Source organism: Ochotona curzoniae, unplaced genomic scaffold (assembly GCF_017591425.1).
Source record: "Ochotona curzoniae isolate NIBS_2020 unplaced genomic scaffold, NIBS_Ocur_1.0 scaffold_2453, whole genome shotgun sequence".
NCBI lineage: Eukaryota > Metazoa > Chordata > Mammalia > Lagomorpha > Ochotonidae > Ochotona > Ochotona curzoniae.
The window spans coordinates 23,148,065-23,166,772 of record NW_024467094.1 but is presented as its reverse complement, the minus strand read 5'-3'; the positions used below and the strand labels follow the sequence as shown (position 1 = coordinate 23,166,772).

Here is an 18,708-nt window from a genome sequence, read left to right as displayed (position 1 = left end):
GGAACCTTAGAATGTGTGTGTGTGTGTGTGTGTGTGTGTATGACTTTGGTTTTTTATTGGAAAGTCAGATATACAGAGAGGAGAGACAAAGATAAAGATCTTCTGTCCACTGATGCACAGCCCCGCAAACATAAAATATCATGTGACAAATTCAGGATTGAAAGTTTCTCTATACAAACAAGGACCAGAACGGCACAGGAAAAAAACATGTTTTTGTGTTTGTGCCTTTCCAATAAAATTGGTGAGCCTGGCATGATAACCTAGTGGCTAAAGTCCTCACATTGCATGCTCCAGGATATCATATGGGCACCGGTTCTAATCCTGCCAGCCCCACTTCCCCTCCAGTTCCCTGCTTGTAGCCTGAGAAAGCAGTTGAGGATGGCCCAAGGCTTTGGACCCTGCACCCAATTGGGGAGACCCAGAAGAAACTCCTGGTTCCTGGCTTTGAATCTGCTCAGCTCTGGATGTTGCAGCCACTTGGGGAGTGAACCAGCAAACAGAAGATCTTTCTCTCCATGCCTCCTTCTCTCTGTAAGATCTGACTTTCCAAAAGAAGAAAAATCTTTTTTTTTTAAAGATTTAGTTATTTTTATTACAAAGTCAGATATACAGAGAGGAAGATCTTCCATTTGATGTTTCATTCCACAAGTGACCGCAATGGTTGGAGCTGAGCCAATGCAAATCCAGGAGCCAGGAACTTCTTCCAGGTCTCCCACACAGGTGCAGGGTCCCAAAGCTTTGGGCTGTCCTTAGCTGCTTTCCCAGGCCACAAGCAGGGAGCTGGAAGGAAAGTGGAACACCTGGGATACAAACCAGTGCCCATACGGGATCCCAGTGCTTTTAAGGCAAGGACTTTAGTCGTTAGGCCACTGTGCCGGGCCCAGAAGAGTCTTCAAAATTATTTTATTTTATTTATTTGAAAGGCAGAGAGAAAGGAGACAGAGATTTTTCTCTGCTGGTTCACTTCCCAAGTGACCCCCACAGTTGGGGCTGAGTCAGATAGAAGCAAGAAACCATGAATTATATCTGAGTTTCTCATGTGGGTGGCACGGCCGAAGCACTGTTTTCTTAGGCATTTTAGTGGGGAAATGGATCAGAAGTGGAGCAGCCAGGTCTAGAACTAGCGGTTGGGTATGGGCTACAGGAGTTCGTTTTACCTGCTGTGCTACTTTGTTTGCCCTGGTATTTGATTCTATTTTACTTTCTAATTTTCTGTGCTAATGTATCATGATAATAGCTAATTTTGTGATGGCTAGTATTTTTGCAAGTATTGATTTGCACAAGAATTTAGTTAACCATCCTATTCCTATTAGACATTGAATGTGCTTACATATTTCAGCTTCCCCAGAGCTCAATGGGTACAGATTTTGCTTTTCTTTTGGATCCATTCCCTTGGGATAATTTTCTGAAAATCTGGTTATTAGGTCGAAGGAGATGAGCTTTTTTTTTTTTTGTGATTCTTGTTAATGATTACTAAATTGCTTCTCTTTGGGCTGAACAAATTCTCAAAACAATGCCCTACATCCATGGTATAACTGCCGAGCCTTGCAGGCAGGGCAAGCAATGCTTTATGTCCGTTGGGTTTCCTTAGTACAGAGAGAAGAAACTGACTCCAAATACACGCCTCAGATTACCTTACTTAAGAAGAAAGGCATGAAACCTGACCCCAGCAGTATTTATGGCACTGCTCAACCGTCTCACCTACCAGGGCCCAGCACTGTCTTTGCAGCGGCGGCTGTTCTCAGAATAACCTGGGTAGTTAGCTCTTACAGTCCTTGTCTGACACAAGAGAAAAGGAGCGGGAAGAGAAGCTGAATAACATGCATACAGTGAGTTAGCACTCAAATGTAGATTTGAAGCCTGGGTTTTATCACTGCTGTATCATAAAGCATTGTACATCACTGGTTCCTGAAGCAGTCTCAGACTCCCATCAGTTAAGGACGTACACAGTCATACACGGGTTGTAAAATGGAAAGTGGTATAACAGATGTGGTAAGGAAAAGGTATCCACAGCTGGGGCTGCTTGCTCAACTCTGTAAGTCTGGGTCAGTCTATTATTAGGGGGGGAAAAAAGTAGCACAATTATGTCCCATGGGAAGAACTGTATGCCAGAAAACTACCACCATTTACCTCTACTCTACACCCCATTTAGTCAAATTAAGTTGGGCAATTTTTTCAGTGCAACAAAAATCTTTTCTAGCTAAGGTTATGCCACGTTGCTTTTCTCATGGAGAACTGGAATCTACTGACACTTTCCTGAGTCTGGGCTAGCCTAGTGAGTTAAAAAAAAAATCACTTTTTATTTATTTGAAAGGCAGAAATGGTATATATATATAGAGAGATGGACAGTGAGAAATTTTCATTCTCTAGTTCACTCCCAAAATGTCCCCAACAACTGGGCCAGATCAAAGTTTAGAGCCCAGGATTTCACATAGAAGTACAGAGACTCAAGTATTTGGGCCATTATTTGCTGCTTTCCCAGGCAACTTAGCAGAGAGCTGGATCTGAAGCAGAATAGCTCAGATTCAAACCTAGGCATCTGTTATCAGATACTGGCCATGTAACAATGCCTGCCCTGGTGACTTGTTTTTGAGTAATAAGATTATAGCATAAATTCTGGATCTAGGTAGTAAGAAGCCTGGCAGCATCAGCCTCTGTCCTCTTGGAATCTTGAGCCACTATTAAAGAGGCTCAATACCACTTCTAGAGGTAAAAGGAAAAAAAATGCCCATCTCCCCTGTTTTATGACCACCACAGGCAATTGAGAATATACACATGGAATACTGTATCTTGAATTCTACATCTGCAGTTCAGCCACCCAGGCGACAACATGTAGAACAGAAACAGATGTCCCTGATACGCCAAAATCAATTGATATTGTTTTAAGAGCCATTAAGCAATATCGGTTTCTTGGCCTTTTGCTAAGATCAAGTGTAAAAGCCATTCAGGACTGAGGTAGTTTATTATGCAACCAAGATAACCGAGGCAATCACGATTTAGTGGTGAGTGCCAAATGCAGAGAAAAAGTTCAGTCTTGTCTAGACCCTCCAGCCAGAATGAAACCCACTGCCTTTTACCATGCCAGATTGCCTAGGACCTCCCTGTCACAATGGGTCCCCGTGCACACGGCCTTACCTTCTGTGCATGTCTGCCTTCCCTACAAGACTGGGTATAATTCACCTTGGCAACCACTGTACAAAGTCTGGCACAAAGTAGGTGTTTAATAATAGATACTTGTTGGATAAATTTTAACTTGCTCTTGATTGGTAAAAGCATTTGAAAGAGAGTAATAGCTCTCATTTACTCAGCATTGTCCAAAGTATTTTTTTTTTGTCCAAAGTATTTGACATGGATTATCTCATTTAATTTTCACAACAACCCCATGAGTAGATTTTATGATAATCTTCATGCTACCAATGAGGAAACTGAAAGGTTACATAACTTAGGATTATACTGCCATGGTCAGCAAGAGATTCAACCAGGGGCAGTCTACTGACAAAAGCCCCACTTTATAATGAGGGGAAAAATGCATTTATAACACTGCAACCACACAAATAAGTACAGTGGTGAAGCTGGCATTTATCTTTGCACTCCTGTTTCTCTCAATCTTCACTTTTTAAATTTGCTTCAGGTGCTATGCTATCTTTACAGAAAAAATATCACAGATTCAGTAGAAGTCCCCTCTAATTTTTTTCAAAGATTTATTTATTTTATTGGAAGGGCAGATGTACAGAGAGGAGGCGAGACAAAGAGGAAGATCTTCTGTCTGATGATTCACTCCCCAAGTGACTGCAACGGCCAGTGCTGCACCGATCCGAAGCCGGGAGCCAGGAGCCCTCCCAGGTCTCCCACACGGGTGCAGGGTCCCAAGGGGCCGCCCTCCACTGCTTTCCCAGGCCACAAGCAGGGAGCTGGATGGGAAGTGGAGCTGCCGGGATTAGAATCGGCGCCCATATGGGAATCCCAGTGCGTTCAAGGTGAGGGCCCTAACCATTATGCTATCAAGCCAGGCCCAGAAGTCCCCGCTATAAGCTGCCAAATGTTTGTGTGTTTATGTGCATATATGTGTATGTATATATAAATTTATATTTATGTCACATACTTCTTCCTTGGAGTCCCAGAGGGATTCATTCTTGATGCCTGATAACAAAATTCTATGGCTGCCCAAGTCTTATATAAAATGGCTTAGTAGGAAAGGATGCTTGGCATAGTGGTTAAATGAGTACTTGGGAAGCTCTCAGTCCCAATCAGGGGACCTTGGCTCCAGTCCTGGGCTTAACTTCCTATTATGTGCACCCTGGGAGGCAGCAGTTGGTAGGTCACATACTTGTATTCCCCCCAGCCATATGGGAGATTCAGATTGAGTTCTGGGCTCTGGCTTCAGTCTGGCCCAACCCTAGTGTTGCAGGCATTTGAACAGTAAACCAATGGATGAAAGATACCTATCTATCTTGATTCATTTTTTACATCTGAATTAAAATGAGAATAAGTGTATTACTTAAATAAGAGACTGATAGAATTCCTTATGAAGGACTATATCATTGTAGTGTAATGGTGAAAATCTGTTGGGGGTGGGAGTTTGGTGGGAAATCCCAGCCTATATGAAACTGTACCACATAATTCAAAATTCAAAATAAAATATATTAAAAATAAATATATAAATAAAATGAAAATAATTTTTAAACGGTATAATATCGCATAGTATTTTAATGTGGAAATAGGCCATAATGTAGTATTCACCTGTTGATGGGTGCTAAGTTGTTTCCTCCCTTGAAATTTTATTTTTGCTATCACAAATGTTTCAATGCACATCTGTATATAATTCCCCCTACCTAGGGAGATCTAGAACACATACATCCTTAACTCTACTAGATTTTATTAAAGTATAGTTCAAAGTGGTTGGATTAATTTATACTCCCAGAACCACTTTTTCTTTTTCTTTTTTTTAATTCCATTTTGCATGTTCTGATGTCCACCCCCTTCTCCCCGTCTCCACTGTGTCCCACTGTCCAGGATATCTCTGTGGCAGCAGGGACACCTGACACTGCCTGTCCTCACCAGCTCAGGAAGGAAATCTCAGTGTGGAACAGTGGCAGGGGTCAGGCTGTGTGGCTGGCCGGTTCTCTTCCAGGGGATGGAGAGCAGTCAACTGACTGAATTCCACCAGTCAAGGTGTCCCACATGGCCATCAGTCCCCATTAGCTGCCCTGTCTCTCTGAAAGCTACAGGATAAGGATGAATATGCAGATGAAAGAAATTTGTCATTTTTTTCTTTTACTTGCATATGCTTCAGGCCCCAGAGGCACTTGCCTAACCATTATTCAATTAACTTGACAAAAGTTTCAGGGTTATCATCAAGCAATTTTGTAAGTTGTGCTAACAAGGTAAAATCTAAGGCTTTGGCAGAGCCATTGCTGCGTGGTACAGTGCTGGTTGATCTCGTTATGGTAGACAGGAACTGATGAGACCTGCTCTCCACTGCAGGAACACAGAGGGTGATGGAGACTGCACCATGCATGTTGGTGTCCAACCAGGGCAGTGGACACTGAAATCCAGACTGAGCTACTGCCTGGATTTACTCATCATGGAGTTTGTCACAGCACTGTGCTTGTCTGCGGTAAGGGACACTGGCTGCCTAGTTTACAATTGTCACTGTAAGTCCTAAGTGAACTACACTAGTCTGTGGGAAACTAATATGTCAGATCAAACAGGAAATAGAGATTACTGAGAAACTTGACAGGAACAGGCAAGTAGCACAGTAATAAATGTGATGCTTAAGACACCTGCAGCCCATACTGGAATGCCTAGTTCAAGTCCTGGCTATTCTACATCTGGTCCAACTTCCTGCGAAAGCACAGCCTGGGAGGCAGCAGATGACAGTCCAAGCACTTGGTTCTCTGCCCCCACCCCCCACCCCCGCCAGGTGAGAGCCATAGTTTGAGTTCTTGGTTTCCAGATTTGGGCTGGCATTTGGGGAATGAACCAGCAAAAGGAAGACATGTTTGCCTCTTTAGCTCCCTGCCTTTCAAATAACAGAAGGAGAAAAAGAGAAAGAAAGAAAAGAAGACAGGAAGGAAAGGAAGCCGTGAAAGAAATTTTACAATTTTTAGAAGGGTACAGCAAAATATATATATTTCAGGAAATTGGTTTGTGTGTGCATGTATATGCGTATGTCAGGGACAATGGAAAATTTGGGTAACACAATGTCTGAACTCATATGTTGCTATATACTCTGTGCCATTACTCTGGAAGCAGGATACTTTGTCCAATATCTTATCCCCAGGGATGAGACTTTTAGATCTTGTTCTTTCAGTCTATTTCAGCTACAATGGCTTACAGAAAGGTATGTAAGTTAATAGATAAACTTGGAGGAAAAAAATCAAATAAACATGGCACATCAGATTATAAATCTCACTCAGACAGGGTTTGCAGCGTTTCTAGACTTAACTGCCATTGGAAGAAGCTTAGGAGAGTGAAGGGGCTGTGGAAAATGGCTGGCCATACTGAGCTGGCCACCCACTCAAAAGTCAGAATTAAGATTTAAACATATAGGCTTCCACTGGTGCGAGCACCTGCCATCTGCCGGCTCAGGTGTGCCCACTGGGGCATGGAGGTATGGATTGCAGAAGACCTAAGGCATGGCATCAGTGGGGGCATGCAGGAATCTGCAGGCTTGCACCTAGGCAGGTGTAACAAGCCTGGGGATTTCCACACATGCTTGATACATGCAGGTGGTGGGGGAGGGAGGAAGGGAAGAACCCTAGATCAGCATGCTGGTGTAGTGTACTAGTAAACAGGCTTGAGGAACTACAAACGTGCTTGGATCTTGGGTGGGTGGAGGGGTAGGGTCCCAGGGCAGCATTCATGCCAGGAGCTCGGGTCCCTGGTGGGCAGGCAGAGCTCCAGGCCAGCATGCCACCCCACTGGAAGAGTGGGCTTAAGTGGACCAGGCTGAGCAATCCATGCACTCCTGGGTGCAGGGACTGTGGATTGCTCAGGGAAGGGAGTATGCAGACATGTGGGAGGGAGGACTGCTGAGGGAATATATTACAGGTGAGGAATGGCTTCTGGGGGACTTACACTGATAAGGCCACTGTACTTGCAGGTAAGCAAGAGAACTGAGACCGAGCAGTTTGGAGGAGAGAAGCTGGAGGTATTTTAAGGGTCAGACCAACAAACCTGCCCACATGGGAGACCTGAGCTGGGCTTGTTAGCACTGACCACCGCCACAACCACCCACTGGCGTATACTAAAGCTAGGGCTGGGGACCTACCTGGCAGGGCTAGATCACAGTACCCACCAGTGAGTGTCAGAACAGGGGAAAGGTAATGTTTGCCTGGGCCATAACACTAACCAGCATGCAAGAGAACTAGGTCTGGAGACAGATTATGTGGGGGATATGCAGGCTCACCCCTATGGAACTGCAAGATCCACAGGTTTGCTCAAGAACTAGGGACAGTGATGGACTGAGCTAGGCATGACCATGGAACCCAAAATACTCATGGATAGTGGAGTTGGGAACAGGCTGGCCTGGTTCAGGATGCAGCAGCTGTAGGCCCATCCAAGAATAGGGTATGGGGCAGGACGAGCTGCAACATCCACCGCTCACACAAGGTAAGGGTCTAGCATCTGCTGGCACATGTGAGATCTGGATCTGGGAGTGGGCCTGGTTGGGGAACAATGGGAACTCCCCTGATGGGATGTAGCTCCTGCTGATTAGCATAAGATACAGGCTGGGGTGTTGGTCAGGCCAGGCAAGGCAGCTCCACTAATCAGCAAGTGTGTGGGTTGGTTCTGGGGTGGGGGACAGATTGGGCAAGGTCAGGCCAAACCTTAGCACATTGGCATGCACCAGAGCCAGGAAAGAGTGCAGGCCAGGCTGGGCCAGCCTACCGGTTTGCATGAAAGCCAGGGATTGGGGCAGACTAGGAGCAGGGCTATGCTGCAGCACCCATCAACGAGAGTTGGGGCAGGGGTCAAACCAGGACAGGCCAGTAAGTGTAGACTGGATAGTGGGGTCAGTTGGGCTGAGCTAGGCACTGGTGTAATTGAGGGTCAAATATTAGTGTGCAAGGTTGGGCTGGGCTGCAGCATCCAATGGTTTGTATAAGAGATGGGTCTGGTGATAGAACTGACGCAGCAATTGCAACCAGCAGTTCGTGTGTAGGCTGGAGGGGGTGACAGACTGAGCCGGACCTTGTACTGGGTAACACACACAGGAATCAGATCTGGGGTCACCTCACAAAGATTTCTTTGGGAACCCCCAACTGAACCACTGAACTCAGAATTCCAACCATGGGGAGAATCACATAATCTGTGATCTGGCCATGGAGTGCATGTGCCAGAATTGGGCACATGGTGAACTGTGCAGTGGACAGCAAGCCTAGATACCCATGGCGGATACGGCAGTCCACTGGGGTCTGCAGAGGATATCTAGTACCATAGCAGAGGATGGAGGGCAGAACAAATTGGACAACTCTCCCAGCCAGGCATTGACAGTAAGTATCTGGATGAATAGAGACTCTAAGGTGGGATATGTCAGCCAATGGACCTTGGAAGGATTTCTTCATCCTTGGAGCAGCAAAATTAACAGTATTTCAGAACTACTGACATCACTTGACAGAATCCTAGGAGCATGTTCCACATTGGGCACCCTAATATTGGGTGGCTGTTCCCCATCCCTGGGTACTGATGCAGTTAGGATACTCCCTTTCCCCAGACACAGGAAGAAGAAAAAGAACATTGGAAACAATGGTGTTGTCTACTTTTCCCTATTCTTTGACCTTTCCCACCCTAATCAAGGATTGGTCCACATGAGCATGCATCCTTCTCAACTATGTAAACATCATCAAAAATAACACAAAATAAAATAATAGAAAAAAGATTTACACAGACAGCTGAAAGGGTGGTGTTGTGGCAAACAAATTAAGCCACTGCTTAGGATGCACATACACCTTGTAGGAATGCCTGATTCCAGCCCAGTTACTCTGCTTCCAATCCAGCTGCTAATGCACTTGGGAGGCAACAGATGATAGCCTAACTAGTGGGGTCCCTACCACCCAGACAGGAGACCCTGCTGAAATACTATGTTCCTGGCTTCGACCTGGCCCAGCCCTGGCAGTTACAGCCACTTGGGAAATGAGCAGATGGATGATCTCTCTTGCTCTGTCTCATGTCCTTTCAAATAAGATAAGTAAATGTATGTATATGAAAAAAAAAATTCCAAGAGATATGTGGTGGTGATGCTGCTGGGCCTGGGCAGCAGCTATTTCAAGGCTCTTTCAGCATGGCCACTTGAATGGGCTCCTACGCTGTGGAACCATAGGCTTTGGGTCCAGAGGGGAGACAGGACATGATCCCTTTTATCATCTTCTGATTGACATCACATTTTCACTGAGCAACTGTTGCCCAAGGCCTGCGGGCACTGTATTAGTTTCTTGGGGCTGCTATGACAAAGTTCGACAAGCTGGGTGGCTTAAAACACAAACTTATTATTTCCATTCTGGAGAGAAGTCTAAAGTTACAGTGTTATCAGGACCATGTTCCCACTGAAACCCATAGAAAAATCTTCTTGCCTCTTCCCAGCTTCTGGGTGTTGGCATGCAATCATTGGTATTCCATGACTACAGATATATCAGTGCAACTCTCTGTGTCTCCCATCCTTCACATGATTTTCTTCCTTTGTAAAGATTTTATTTATTTGAAAGGAAGTTTAGAGAGAGCGAGCAAGACAGGCAGCTAGACAGAGGGAGATGTTCCATTTGCTGGTTCACTTTTCAAACAGGTACCATGGTTGGGGCTGGTTTCTAGGAGTCTGGAACTCTATCTGGATCTCCCACATGGCTGGTAGGGGTCCAAGTACCTAGGCTCTCTCTGGTTGCTTTCCCAGGTGCTGGGTCAGGAGCAGAGCAACCACCACATGTGGGATCTGGTGTGATAGGCATAGACTTAACCCACTGGGCCACAAAGCCAGCTCCTTTACTTCAGCTGTTACCACCACGTATCACAGACACAGCTAGCCATACACAAGCTGTGGCTGTCAAACAGAGAAGAGTGGAGAGGCTATTGCCAAGTTCTTCCACTCTCATGTTCCTTGTCATTCCTCTACTTTCTAATGCTATTCTAGGGTCACCATGACCTTGTGGCTGGCTACCTGGGTGAGCTCTGTGACTACATATAATTAATCCTATTTTCTCCACAATCCCCATTTGATTTGTATCTTGCACATGCCCACATACTGCAGTCAACTTATTCTTTTTTCTCTCATTGTTTTTCTTGGCAGGCCATGCCCATATTCCTGTGCCACAGTGCATGACTGACACACCGGTCCCCCAGGCCCTTACTCTGGACCCATCTAGCTCATAACAATATTGTAAGACTCCTTTTTCTCCTCTCCTCCCTCTAATTTTTTTTTAAGATTTATTTATTTTATTATAAAGTCAGATATACAGAGAGAAGGAGAGACAGAGAGGAAGATCTTCCATGTATTGATTCACTGCCCAAGTGACCGCAAAGGCCAGTGCTGCACCAATCCAAAGCCGGGAACCAGGAGCTCTTCCAGGTCTCCCACACGAAGTGTAGGGGTCCCAAATCTTTGGGCCGTCCTCGACTGCTTTTCCAGGCTACAAGCTGGGAGCTGGATGGGAAGTGGAGCTGCCAGGATTAGAACTAGTGCCCATATGGGATCCCGGTGCATTCAAGGTGAGGGCTTTAGCTGCTAGGCCATGGCACTGGGCCCTCTAATTCTCTTTTCTACGAATACTTCCGGTATACCATTTTCAGCTTCTACCCTTCCAAGCCTCCAGCACTACCAAGCATTATCTATTTCATATGCCACTTCTTACATGATTCTTTAAAAAAAATATTTATTTTTATTGGAGCCAGATTTACAGAGAGGAGAGGCAAATAATGGGTTTCAATATATATTTGTATTTCACACCATTTCTCTGAGTTCCACCTTAGGTAATACTTGCACTTGGATGTCACAAAAACAAGACAAATTTAATAGGCTGAAAATGAAACTGCTGTTTCTCTGCCCCACGTTCCCCCTCTAGGAAAACTTTACCCCACTTGACGCAGGGACTCAAGCTAGAGTTCCCTTCTGCTTACCGCAACAGCATGAGTGACTTTTGTATCTCAAGTCCAGAGCAACCTCTTCCTTCCCAGCACCACTGCCCCTTGCTCAGGCCAGCATCCTTTCTCATCAGCACCACTCCTAGCAGCCTCTGCCTTGGTCTCCTTGCTTCTATGTTGCTTTCCCAGTAATCCATTCTTTCCAAAGCAGCTGCAGCTTGCTTGTAAAAACAGAAATTCTATGGTGTCATCTCTGGTTAATGCTTTTTAACCCTTTATATCCCACCCTTCTATAAATTGGACACTTAACAAAACTTAAATTGAGCGATGATTATTATGGCAAGTTTGAAATGCACGTTTGTAGAGTTCTATTCTTTTGAGAAAAGAGGTGAATGATTAGAACGGTTGAAAATGTTTTCAAATTCATTGTGAAGATGGCAAAAATGTACTGCAGAAGTATTTACACTAATGCTCACTTAAAGGTCATATGCATAACTGATACATAAGAAATACGTTACATATTCTCTAGAACTAGAATGTCTTATTTCTATGTTGTTGGAATAAATAGGACCCTGGGCAATGGATCCTGATTTCATTGTTGTGTTCCAAACTGCTGTCTGACAAATCTGAATGTGCTGCTTCTTGCCAGTTGTTTGAGTTGTGACTTGTGCTTGGGAGTAAGGTAGTGGTTCTATCAATGCTTGAGGTGCCACTCTGGAAGCCACATTCATCCTTTGTTTTTTCCAAAAATCTCTTCACCAAACTTATTAGTGCATCTTAGAAACATGAGGTTCTGGGTCCAGCGCGATAGCGTAGTGGTAAAAGTCCTTGCTTTGCACATGCCGGGATCCCATATGGGTGCCGGTTCTAATCCCGGCAACCCCACTTCCCATCCAGGTCCCTGTTTGTGGCCTGGGAAAGCAGTCGAGGATGGCCCAAAGCTTTGGGACCCTGCACACATGTGGGAGACCCAGAGGAGCTCCTGGCTCCTGGTTTCGGATCGGCTCAGTTCCAGCCATTGTCGTTGCTTGGGGAGTGAACCATTGGACAGAAGATCTTCCTTTCTGTCTCTCCTCCTCTCTCTATCTCTGACTTTCCAATAAAAATAAATAATAAAATAAAAAAAGAAACATTACATTCCAAGCTATAGGGAACATAAGGGTAAACAGACTATATGAGTACCCTGTGAAAAAAATAATATTGAGAAAAAACGAGGAGGAGCAGGAAGAGGATTGTGTGACTAGATTAAAAACAAATAACAAAATTCTCATTGTAAAATGGTGATTAGTGTGCCATTGTTGGAATGAACTCTGAGGTAGGGGAACAATGTGACAAAGTTCAAGGATGGAAAAAAGAAGTAAGAGCAGAGCCACTGTGTCTCAGCCAAGCTCCTGAGCGTGCTTTAACTATCCTACTTTTATTGAAGTGCAAAAGCAGTACTGGCCTTTGTTTATTCAAATAATTATACATGTGTCCTAAATGCATGGGTCATTTATAAATTAGGGAACAAAGACAAGACCTCAAAAATTTGTGTTGGATTTCAAAAGAGGCATTTCCTTGGCAAACCTAAAATGATGCAATGAGAAGACAAAGAAGAAAGCATGATTACCCTTGGACAACTGCTGTCCAAGTGTGACAGCCCAGTCAAAAATGGTGACAGTAAGTGCAGATCTCTGGACACATTTCTGGGACATGACCATATAACCTTGGGTTCTTGGAAAGACCTTGGGTTCTCAGAAAGTCCAGAAACCAAGGGAGAAAGCATGAATATGCTTGGATTTATTGTTGTCCAAAATTACTGCAGATTTTACATGAGAAATTATAGTATTCTCAAATGTTAAGAACAATGTCTACACAAGCTAGGTCACATGAAATCAACAATATATTTACAAACTGTGTCCAGCATTTGGATCCTTTCCACTAAAAACCATTGAGCAAGTTTTGAAAGTTACTTATTTGTATACTGTGTATATACCATATTTGCCTAATGTCCTATGTAAAGGGCTATCTGTTAAAGATCCTATATTATGGGCCCGGCACAATAGTGTATTAGTTAAAGTCCTCCCCTTGCACGCACAGGGATCCCATATGGTCACTGTTTCTAATCCTGCCATCCGTGCTTCCATCCAGCTCCTTGCTTGTAGCCTGGGAAAGCAGCCCAGGACGGCCCAACGCCTTGGGACCTTGCACCCGTGTGGGAGACCGGGAAGAAACGCCTGGCTCCTGGCTTTGGATCTGATCAGCTCTGGTCATTGTGGCCACTTAGGGAGGAGTGAACCAGCGAATGGAAGATCTTCCTCTCTGTCTCTCCTCCTCGCTGTATATCTGGCTTTCCAATAAAAGTAAATAAATCTTTTATAAAAAGGAAATATTCAGAGAATTAAACTCATTAATTAAACTCAGTCATTCAGTAAACACATTTTACTGTGCATCCTTTTATATGCCAGTCCCTCCATATCCTTGCCCTCATAAAATAAATGAGGTATGGGATAATGATAAGGGCTATGAAGAGAAACAAAGGGAAAAGGATGGAGTGCGTGTGTGCTTATAGTTTGAAAATAAAGGGAAGGTTTCCCTGAGACAGAACTGGTAAGCTTTGAGACAAGGCCTTGAAAACAGGAGGAAGTGCGTTCTGCAGAACATTCCAGCAAGTGCAAAGGCCCTGACTAGCTTTGTGACTGAGAGACAATGAAATCCAAGATTTGCTATGATTTACAAGGTCACCCAGGCTCTACTTAACTACATTAAAAAAAAATCGAAAAATGAAAGCACTACAAAAACAACTCCTCCTTCTGTGTCTCCAACCCGCTTTCCCGGCAGTGCCCCACCTCGCTATACCCCATGCACAGCGACCTTCCGGTTCATCAGAAGCCGTTCCTTGCAAGTCGCCTGTGCTGTCGGTCACCTCGTGTGAGAGGTGCAGGGGCAGCTCCAACTGCTCAGTGTTTAAATGCCCCGTGGGCCTTTCCTATCCCCGGACCTTTCCAATTTCAACTTCCCACTCGCCTTCTTAACAGCACCCAACACCCCAGGCAACTGGGATTCAGGCGTCTGAACTCCTAATTAACCTCCTTTGTCATTAAAATTCGCATTTGGTCACTAGTAAGGAAAAGCTCCCCCAGGTAATGGTTAGCTCCTGGCTTTGTCTCGGTCGGGCCAAACGTTACTTCCCGTTCCTTTGTCTCCAAGCCTACAGGCCGGCGGGTCGGGCAGAACTCCACCCTACCCCTGATCTGAGGTGAATGCTTTTCCCAAGTTCCTGGTGGAAACCCTGACTCATGGCATCTAGCTCGTGGCAGGAAACCTTCCCCAAATCCAAATCCATTTAGAGGAAGAGTATTCCACTTCGACATCACCACATTGCGAAATTCGGCCCGAAAGTTGCGTTCGAGCGGGCACCCTCAAGCAGTTACTATTGAGCAATTACGGATAGCTACCTAGTGGTGTACTGCCGAGGCCGGGAGACTCCGGCCCTTCCGCCTCTCCGGGCCCTCAGGCTGAGGACCAGCCCGCCACAGAATGAGAGCGGGACGAACCACGCGGGGGACGCCAGCGCCGCGCGTGGGGTACCGCGTCGCCCCGCCCCGCGAGTGCCGCTCCTCTCGCGAGAGCACCCAGCGAGATCCGGCCGCGGGACGTTCTCTGGAGCCTCCAGACCGCGCCCGCTCTGGCGCAGCCGGGAGACGCGCCTAGAGGCCCGGGCGGGAGCGGCCGGCCGCGCGCACGCGCAGGTGAGCGAGCGGCCGGGCGCGAGGGCGAGGGGCGGGGCTTGCGGCGCGGCGCGGGCACGTCGCTGCGCGTCCTCAGTATTTAATGTCTCTGGGTTCCACCGGCCTGGGCGAGCACGTGGGGGAGCGACCCCGAACGGATCGCTGAGGGGGTGGGTGGGCGGGGTGCCGCAGGGCAGCGGCGGTGCGAGGACTCTGCACCCCGACGGTGGCCGAGGGGCTGGTAAGTTAGAGGGCCGCGGTGAGGCGGCTGGCTTACACGGGGTGCCCTGCTGGAGTGCTGAGGGAACGCCGTCGGGGTGATGAGGGGGAAGACTGGCGTCAGGTGCAGGATGCGTCGGGTGCTCCGGGAGTGCGGGTTCCGGACGCCGCCTGCCCGTTATCCAGCAGGCCCCTCTTCCAAGGCGCCGGGGTTGCCTGCCCGCGCGGGGCTCGTGCTGACAGATCGCTGGGTGCATGGCTTGGGGCTGCTCGGTGGGGTCCTGCGCGCATCTTCGTCCTCGCGGGCGAGGGGTAGGGGGAGGCCAGGAGGCGACGGCGGAGGCGCCCCCTCTGCACCTTAACTTTCCCAGAGCGCGCACAGCCGCCTGTGAGGCAGAGCCGAGCGCGTCCCACCCAAGGTCGCCCAACCCCACACGCGTTTACTTTTCAAAGGTCGTGTGTACCCAGTCTAAAACGCGGGAGGCGGCGGCGGGTCGGGTCGTGGGCAGGGCCTCTGCCGGGCGGGAGGGTCCCCAGTCCCCGCGTGGACCCCCGTGGCCACCCTGAGGGACTGGGACTGGAGTGGTCACTTCTGGAGCCTCGCCCCGCTGGAGAGCCCGGCAACGCGCTCCGAGTGGGCCCCCAGCAGGCCGAGCGGCGGTGGCGGCGAACCGGGTCCTGAGGGCAGCGTGGAGGGCGAGTGTTGGCTCGGCTGACCCGAGGGAGGACGGCTGTGATCCGAGGGCTCGGTGTCTCTCTAGGGACTCGGCTCTTGGTGGTGCACCTCCTAGAGCCTATTCCCGGGTGCCGACCGACTTCCCGCCGGGATCACCTGTCCCACCCTGCCTGCTCCCACTCTGCTCTGGCTCGGTCATCCGTGCCTGCTTCGGACTGTGGACTAAGATGTGCACGGAGAGGCCGGGAGCCGGACACCGATTTTGGGGCGCGCTTTTCGGGTGTGGAACTGTTTTGTGCCATTTGGACGGTTCTTCCAAAGGGGTCCAGGGTGGAGTGGTGGGCGGTGTAGGGGCGACCTTGGGTCACAGGTGGGCATTCCGGCATCTTCCTCTCCCCGGGAGATGCCCATGGCGGCGGGCCCCTTCCTGCCTCTTGGCCACCAGTTAACACAAACCCGGTGGACTTCGCTCCAGGTGCGCTTCGAGACAGGGAGTATGCTAGGGCAATTAGTGAAGACAAACTGGCCGTCTTCGCCCTCCTGAAGTGCGGGCTGAGTGGCTTTTAAAATTGGTCCTCCTGCAGTGACATCGTGTCCGCTGGACCTGGTGCCACTCCTGGTATCTGCCAATTGATTCGCTGCCTTGTCTCTAGCTACTCGCACCTGGCACAGTTACTGAGCAAGGAACTTCCTTTGAAAAAAAAAAAACTATTAATTCTGGCTACGAATAACCTTACATGAGTGTAACTGCTAAACCTTCCCAAATTAGTGTTGTTTAAAAAAAAAAAAAAGGACACCTCAACTTTATTTAGAAGGCAAAGCTTGGTCTGAACTCCCCCATCTGCTTTGTTTTTAAAGGTACAGCACACCTTCTGAAATGGAGGAGGCAGTGGCTTCATCTTATTTATCTGATTCCTGTGTTCCTAATGTTCACACGGGCCACCTGCTGACTATTTAAGAGTCTGAGACCTGGATGTAATTATGTTTTGGGAGCTTTTTAGCTGGAGTTGAGCATTTCCTCTTTCACTTTGAATTAGCTTGTGGGTTCTGGATGGTAATTCCTGGTGTCTTGTCAGTAAATCCGACAATAGGTTGGAGAAGCTCCCAGGTATCCTGTGTGTATACAACTCACTAAAGTTTCAGCTCTTGACAGGATCTCTTGTCATGCGCCTTGTCAGGTGTTGGCAACTGATCCAATCCAGGGAGCCAGGCAGGTCTGATGAGTTTGTGACTAGGTGAAGTTCCTTGGAGGAATAGCTCTCCCATCTCTGGGGCTGTTTGGAGGCACTTGGCTGCTGCAGAGTGGAGGTGACTGTCCTGCTCAGGTGATGGGTCTCCCAAGTAAAGCAGCTTGCTTTGCTACCTGGTGGCCTAAGTTGTTCTTGGACTAAGGATCCACACTTGGTCCCAGCCATCTGTATTTGTGTGGAAAGACTAGTTTTGACCTTTCTGAGGTTCCCTTTCTGCTGGCTTGGCGGGTATTAAGCATTGTTTGTTCCCTCCCAAACATGCGCTGAACTGATTCTCACTTGATTTGATTTGATTTTTTTTTTAGGATTTATTTATTTGAAAATAACAAAAAAGAAAAAAAAGTTTATTTATTCGAAAGGCAAGGCAACACCACACCACACCACACCACACCACACCACTCACATGTAGGTTGATGTTGTAGCCACTGGTTCACTCCGCAAATGGTCCCAACAGCGAAGGCTGGGCTGGGCCAAAGTCAGGAGCCAGGAACTCCATTTGGATCCCCCACCTGGGTGGCAGGGACCCAAGTCCATCTTTCATTGCATTTCTGGGTGCTTTAGTAGGGAGCTGGAATGGGGGAAGTGGAGCAGCAGAAACTCTAACTACGAGCATTGCAAATAGTGGCTTCATGTGCACCACAAATTCTATTTCCCCACCCCACCTACCCCTTAACCTTTCACCCAGGAACTAGGATGAAAGAAAAAGGGAGACATATTGGTTTCCTAGCACTATGACCATTTAGCCCCTGGCTCCAACCTGCAACAACTTGACCTGATGCTGAATGGGTTTGAGGGCGGTTTCAGGGTTTCCTGTACCTGGAGTACTGACCTGTATTCCTCCCAGTTCTGCTTTCTGATCACCCCTCTGAGTCTAGAGTGATTGAGCTTCTCTGCTGATCTGATCATCTGTTGTGGGGAAGCCGACAGTTCCTATTATGAATTAATATCTTCAGCTTGTTTGAGCATTTTCCTCTGCGCTGGGGAGGTGATGGGCCCCTTTGGCCCCTGGTCTCATTGAAATCATTTCAGTCACTTTGAGAGTTGCTAACCTCTATGAAGGGGTATGTTTTAGGTCTAAACCTTGCTTCCTAGCACAGATTCTATTTCTCCCATATTCATTCCTTGTGTAATAACTCATACAGGCTTTATTTCCACAAACAGTTAACAAGTATTCATTGTGTATGGCATCTCACTGAGTGAACAAGCTGGCCTGGGGTAGGGGGCTAATTTTAAACCTGAGCAATATAAAAACATGTTAACCGAGTGTATCTGGTGTAGAACCGTTCCTGGTTCAAGAAGTAGCCAGTGAAGGCTGAAGTTTAGAGCCTGCGCTTTTCACTGTTCACTGTGTGTGCCAGGGCAGACTATGTGCAAACACTGTGATAATCCTTTAATCTCTGAGTACAGGTAGAGTGATGAGGGTCTTCATGGATTGTTTCAGTGGTGCTGATAACAGAAACAGCAGTTGAGAGGCAGAGAATCTAAAAAGTGTTGATACGCACTAGTTGCTCTTGAGGGGCGGGGGGGGGGTTGTTAAAAATACAAAATCCTCAGGCTTTTTTCTTAATCTTTCTACTGTCTCCTAAGCAGCTTGTTGCCGTAAAGGGGATGGGTTTCCATTCAGCGTTTTGAGGACTTACTCTTCAGTGATGGGGTAACTTTTGGCGTGTCCCTTGGCTTTCCTTTGCTCCTATCAGGTGGCGATGCACCATCTTCATTCTGTCTGGATTGTTCCATCTGGACATTCCTGAGTCTTGATTTGATGGTTTGTAGCTGTCAG

At 47.2% G+C, this 18,708-nt stretch overlaps 1 protein-coding gene across 2 annotated transcripts in view; it reads left to right on the top strand.

The window, feature by feature from the left end:
* The first annotated feature begins 14,970 nt into the window (after window positions 1-14,970).
* Window positions 14,971-18,708, top strand: part of AKAP1 (A-kinase anchoring protein 1) — a 28,967-nt gene continuing 25,229 nt past the window's right edge. Inside the window, exon 1 of one of the 2 annotated variants that reach the window (XM_041000864.1) lies at window positions 14,971-15,024. The gene's annotated coding sequence lies outside the window, so the exon portion shown is untranslated. The remainder of the gene's footprint in view (window positions 15,025-18,708) is intronic. The other variant, XM_041000863.1, reaches the window with a different exon arrangement.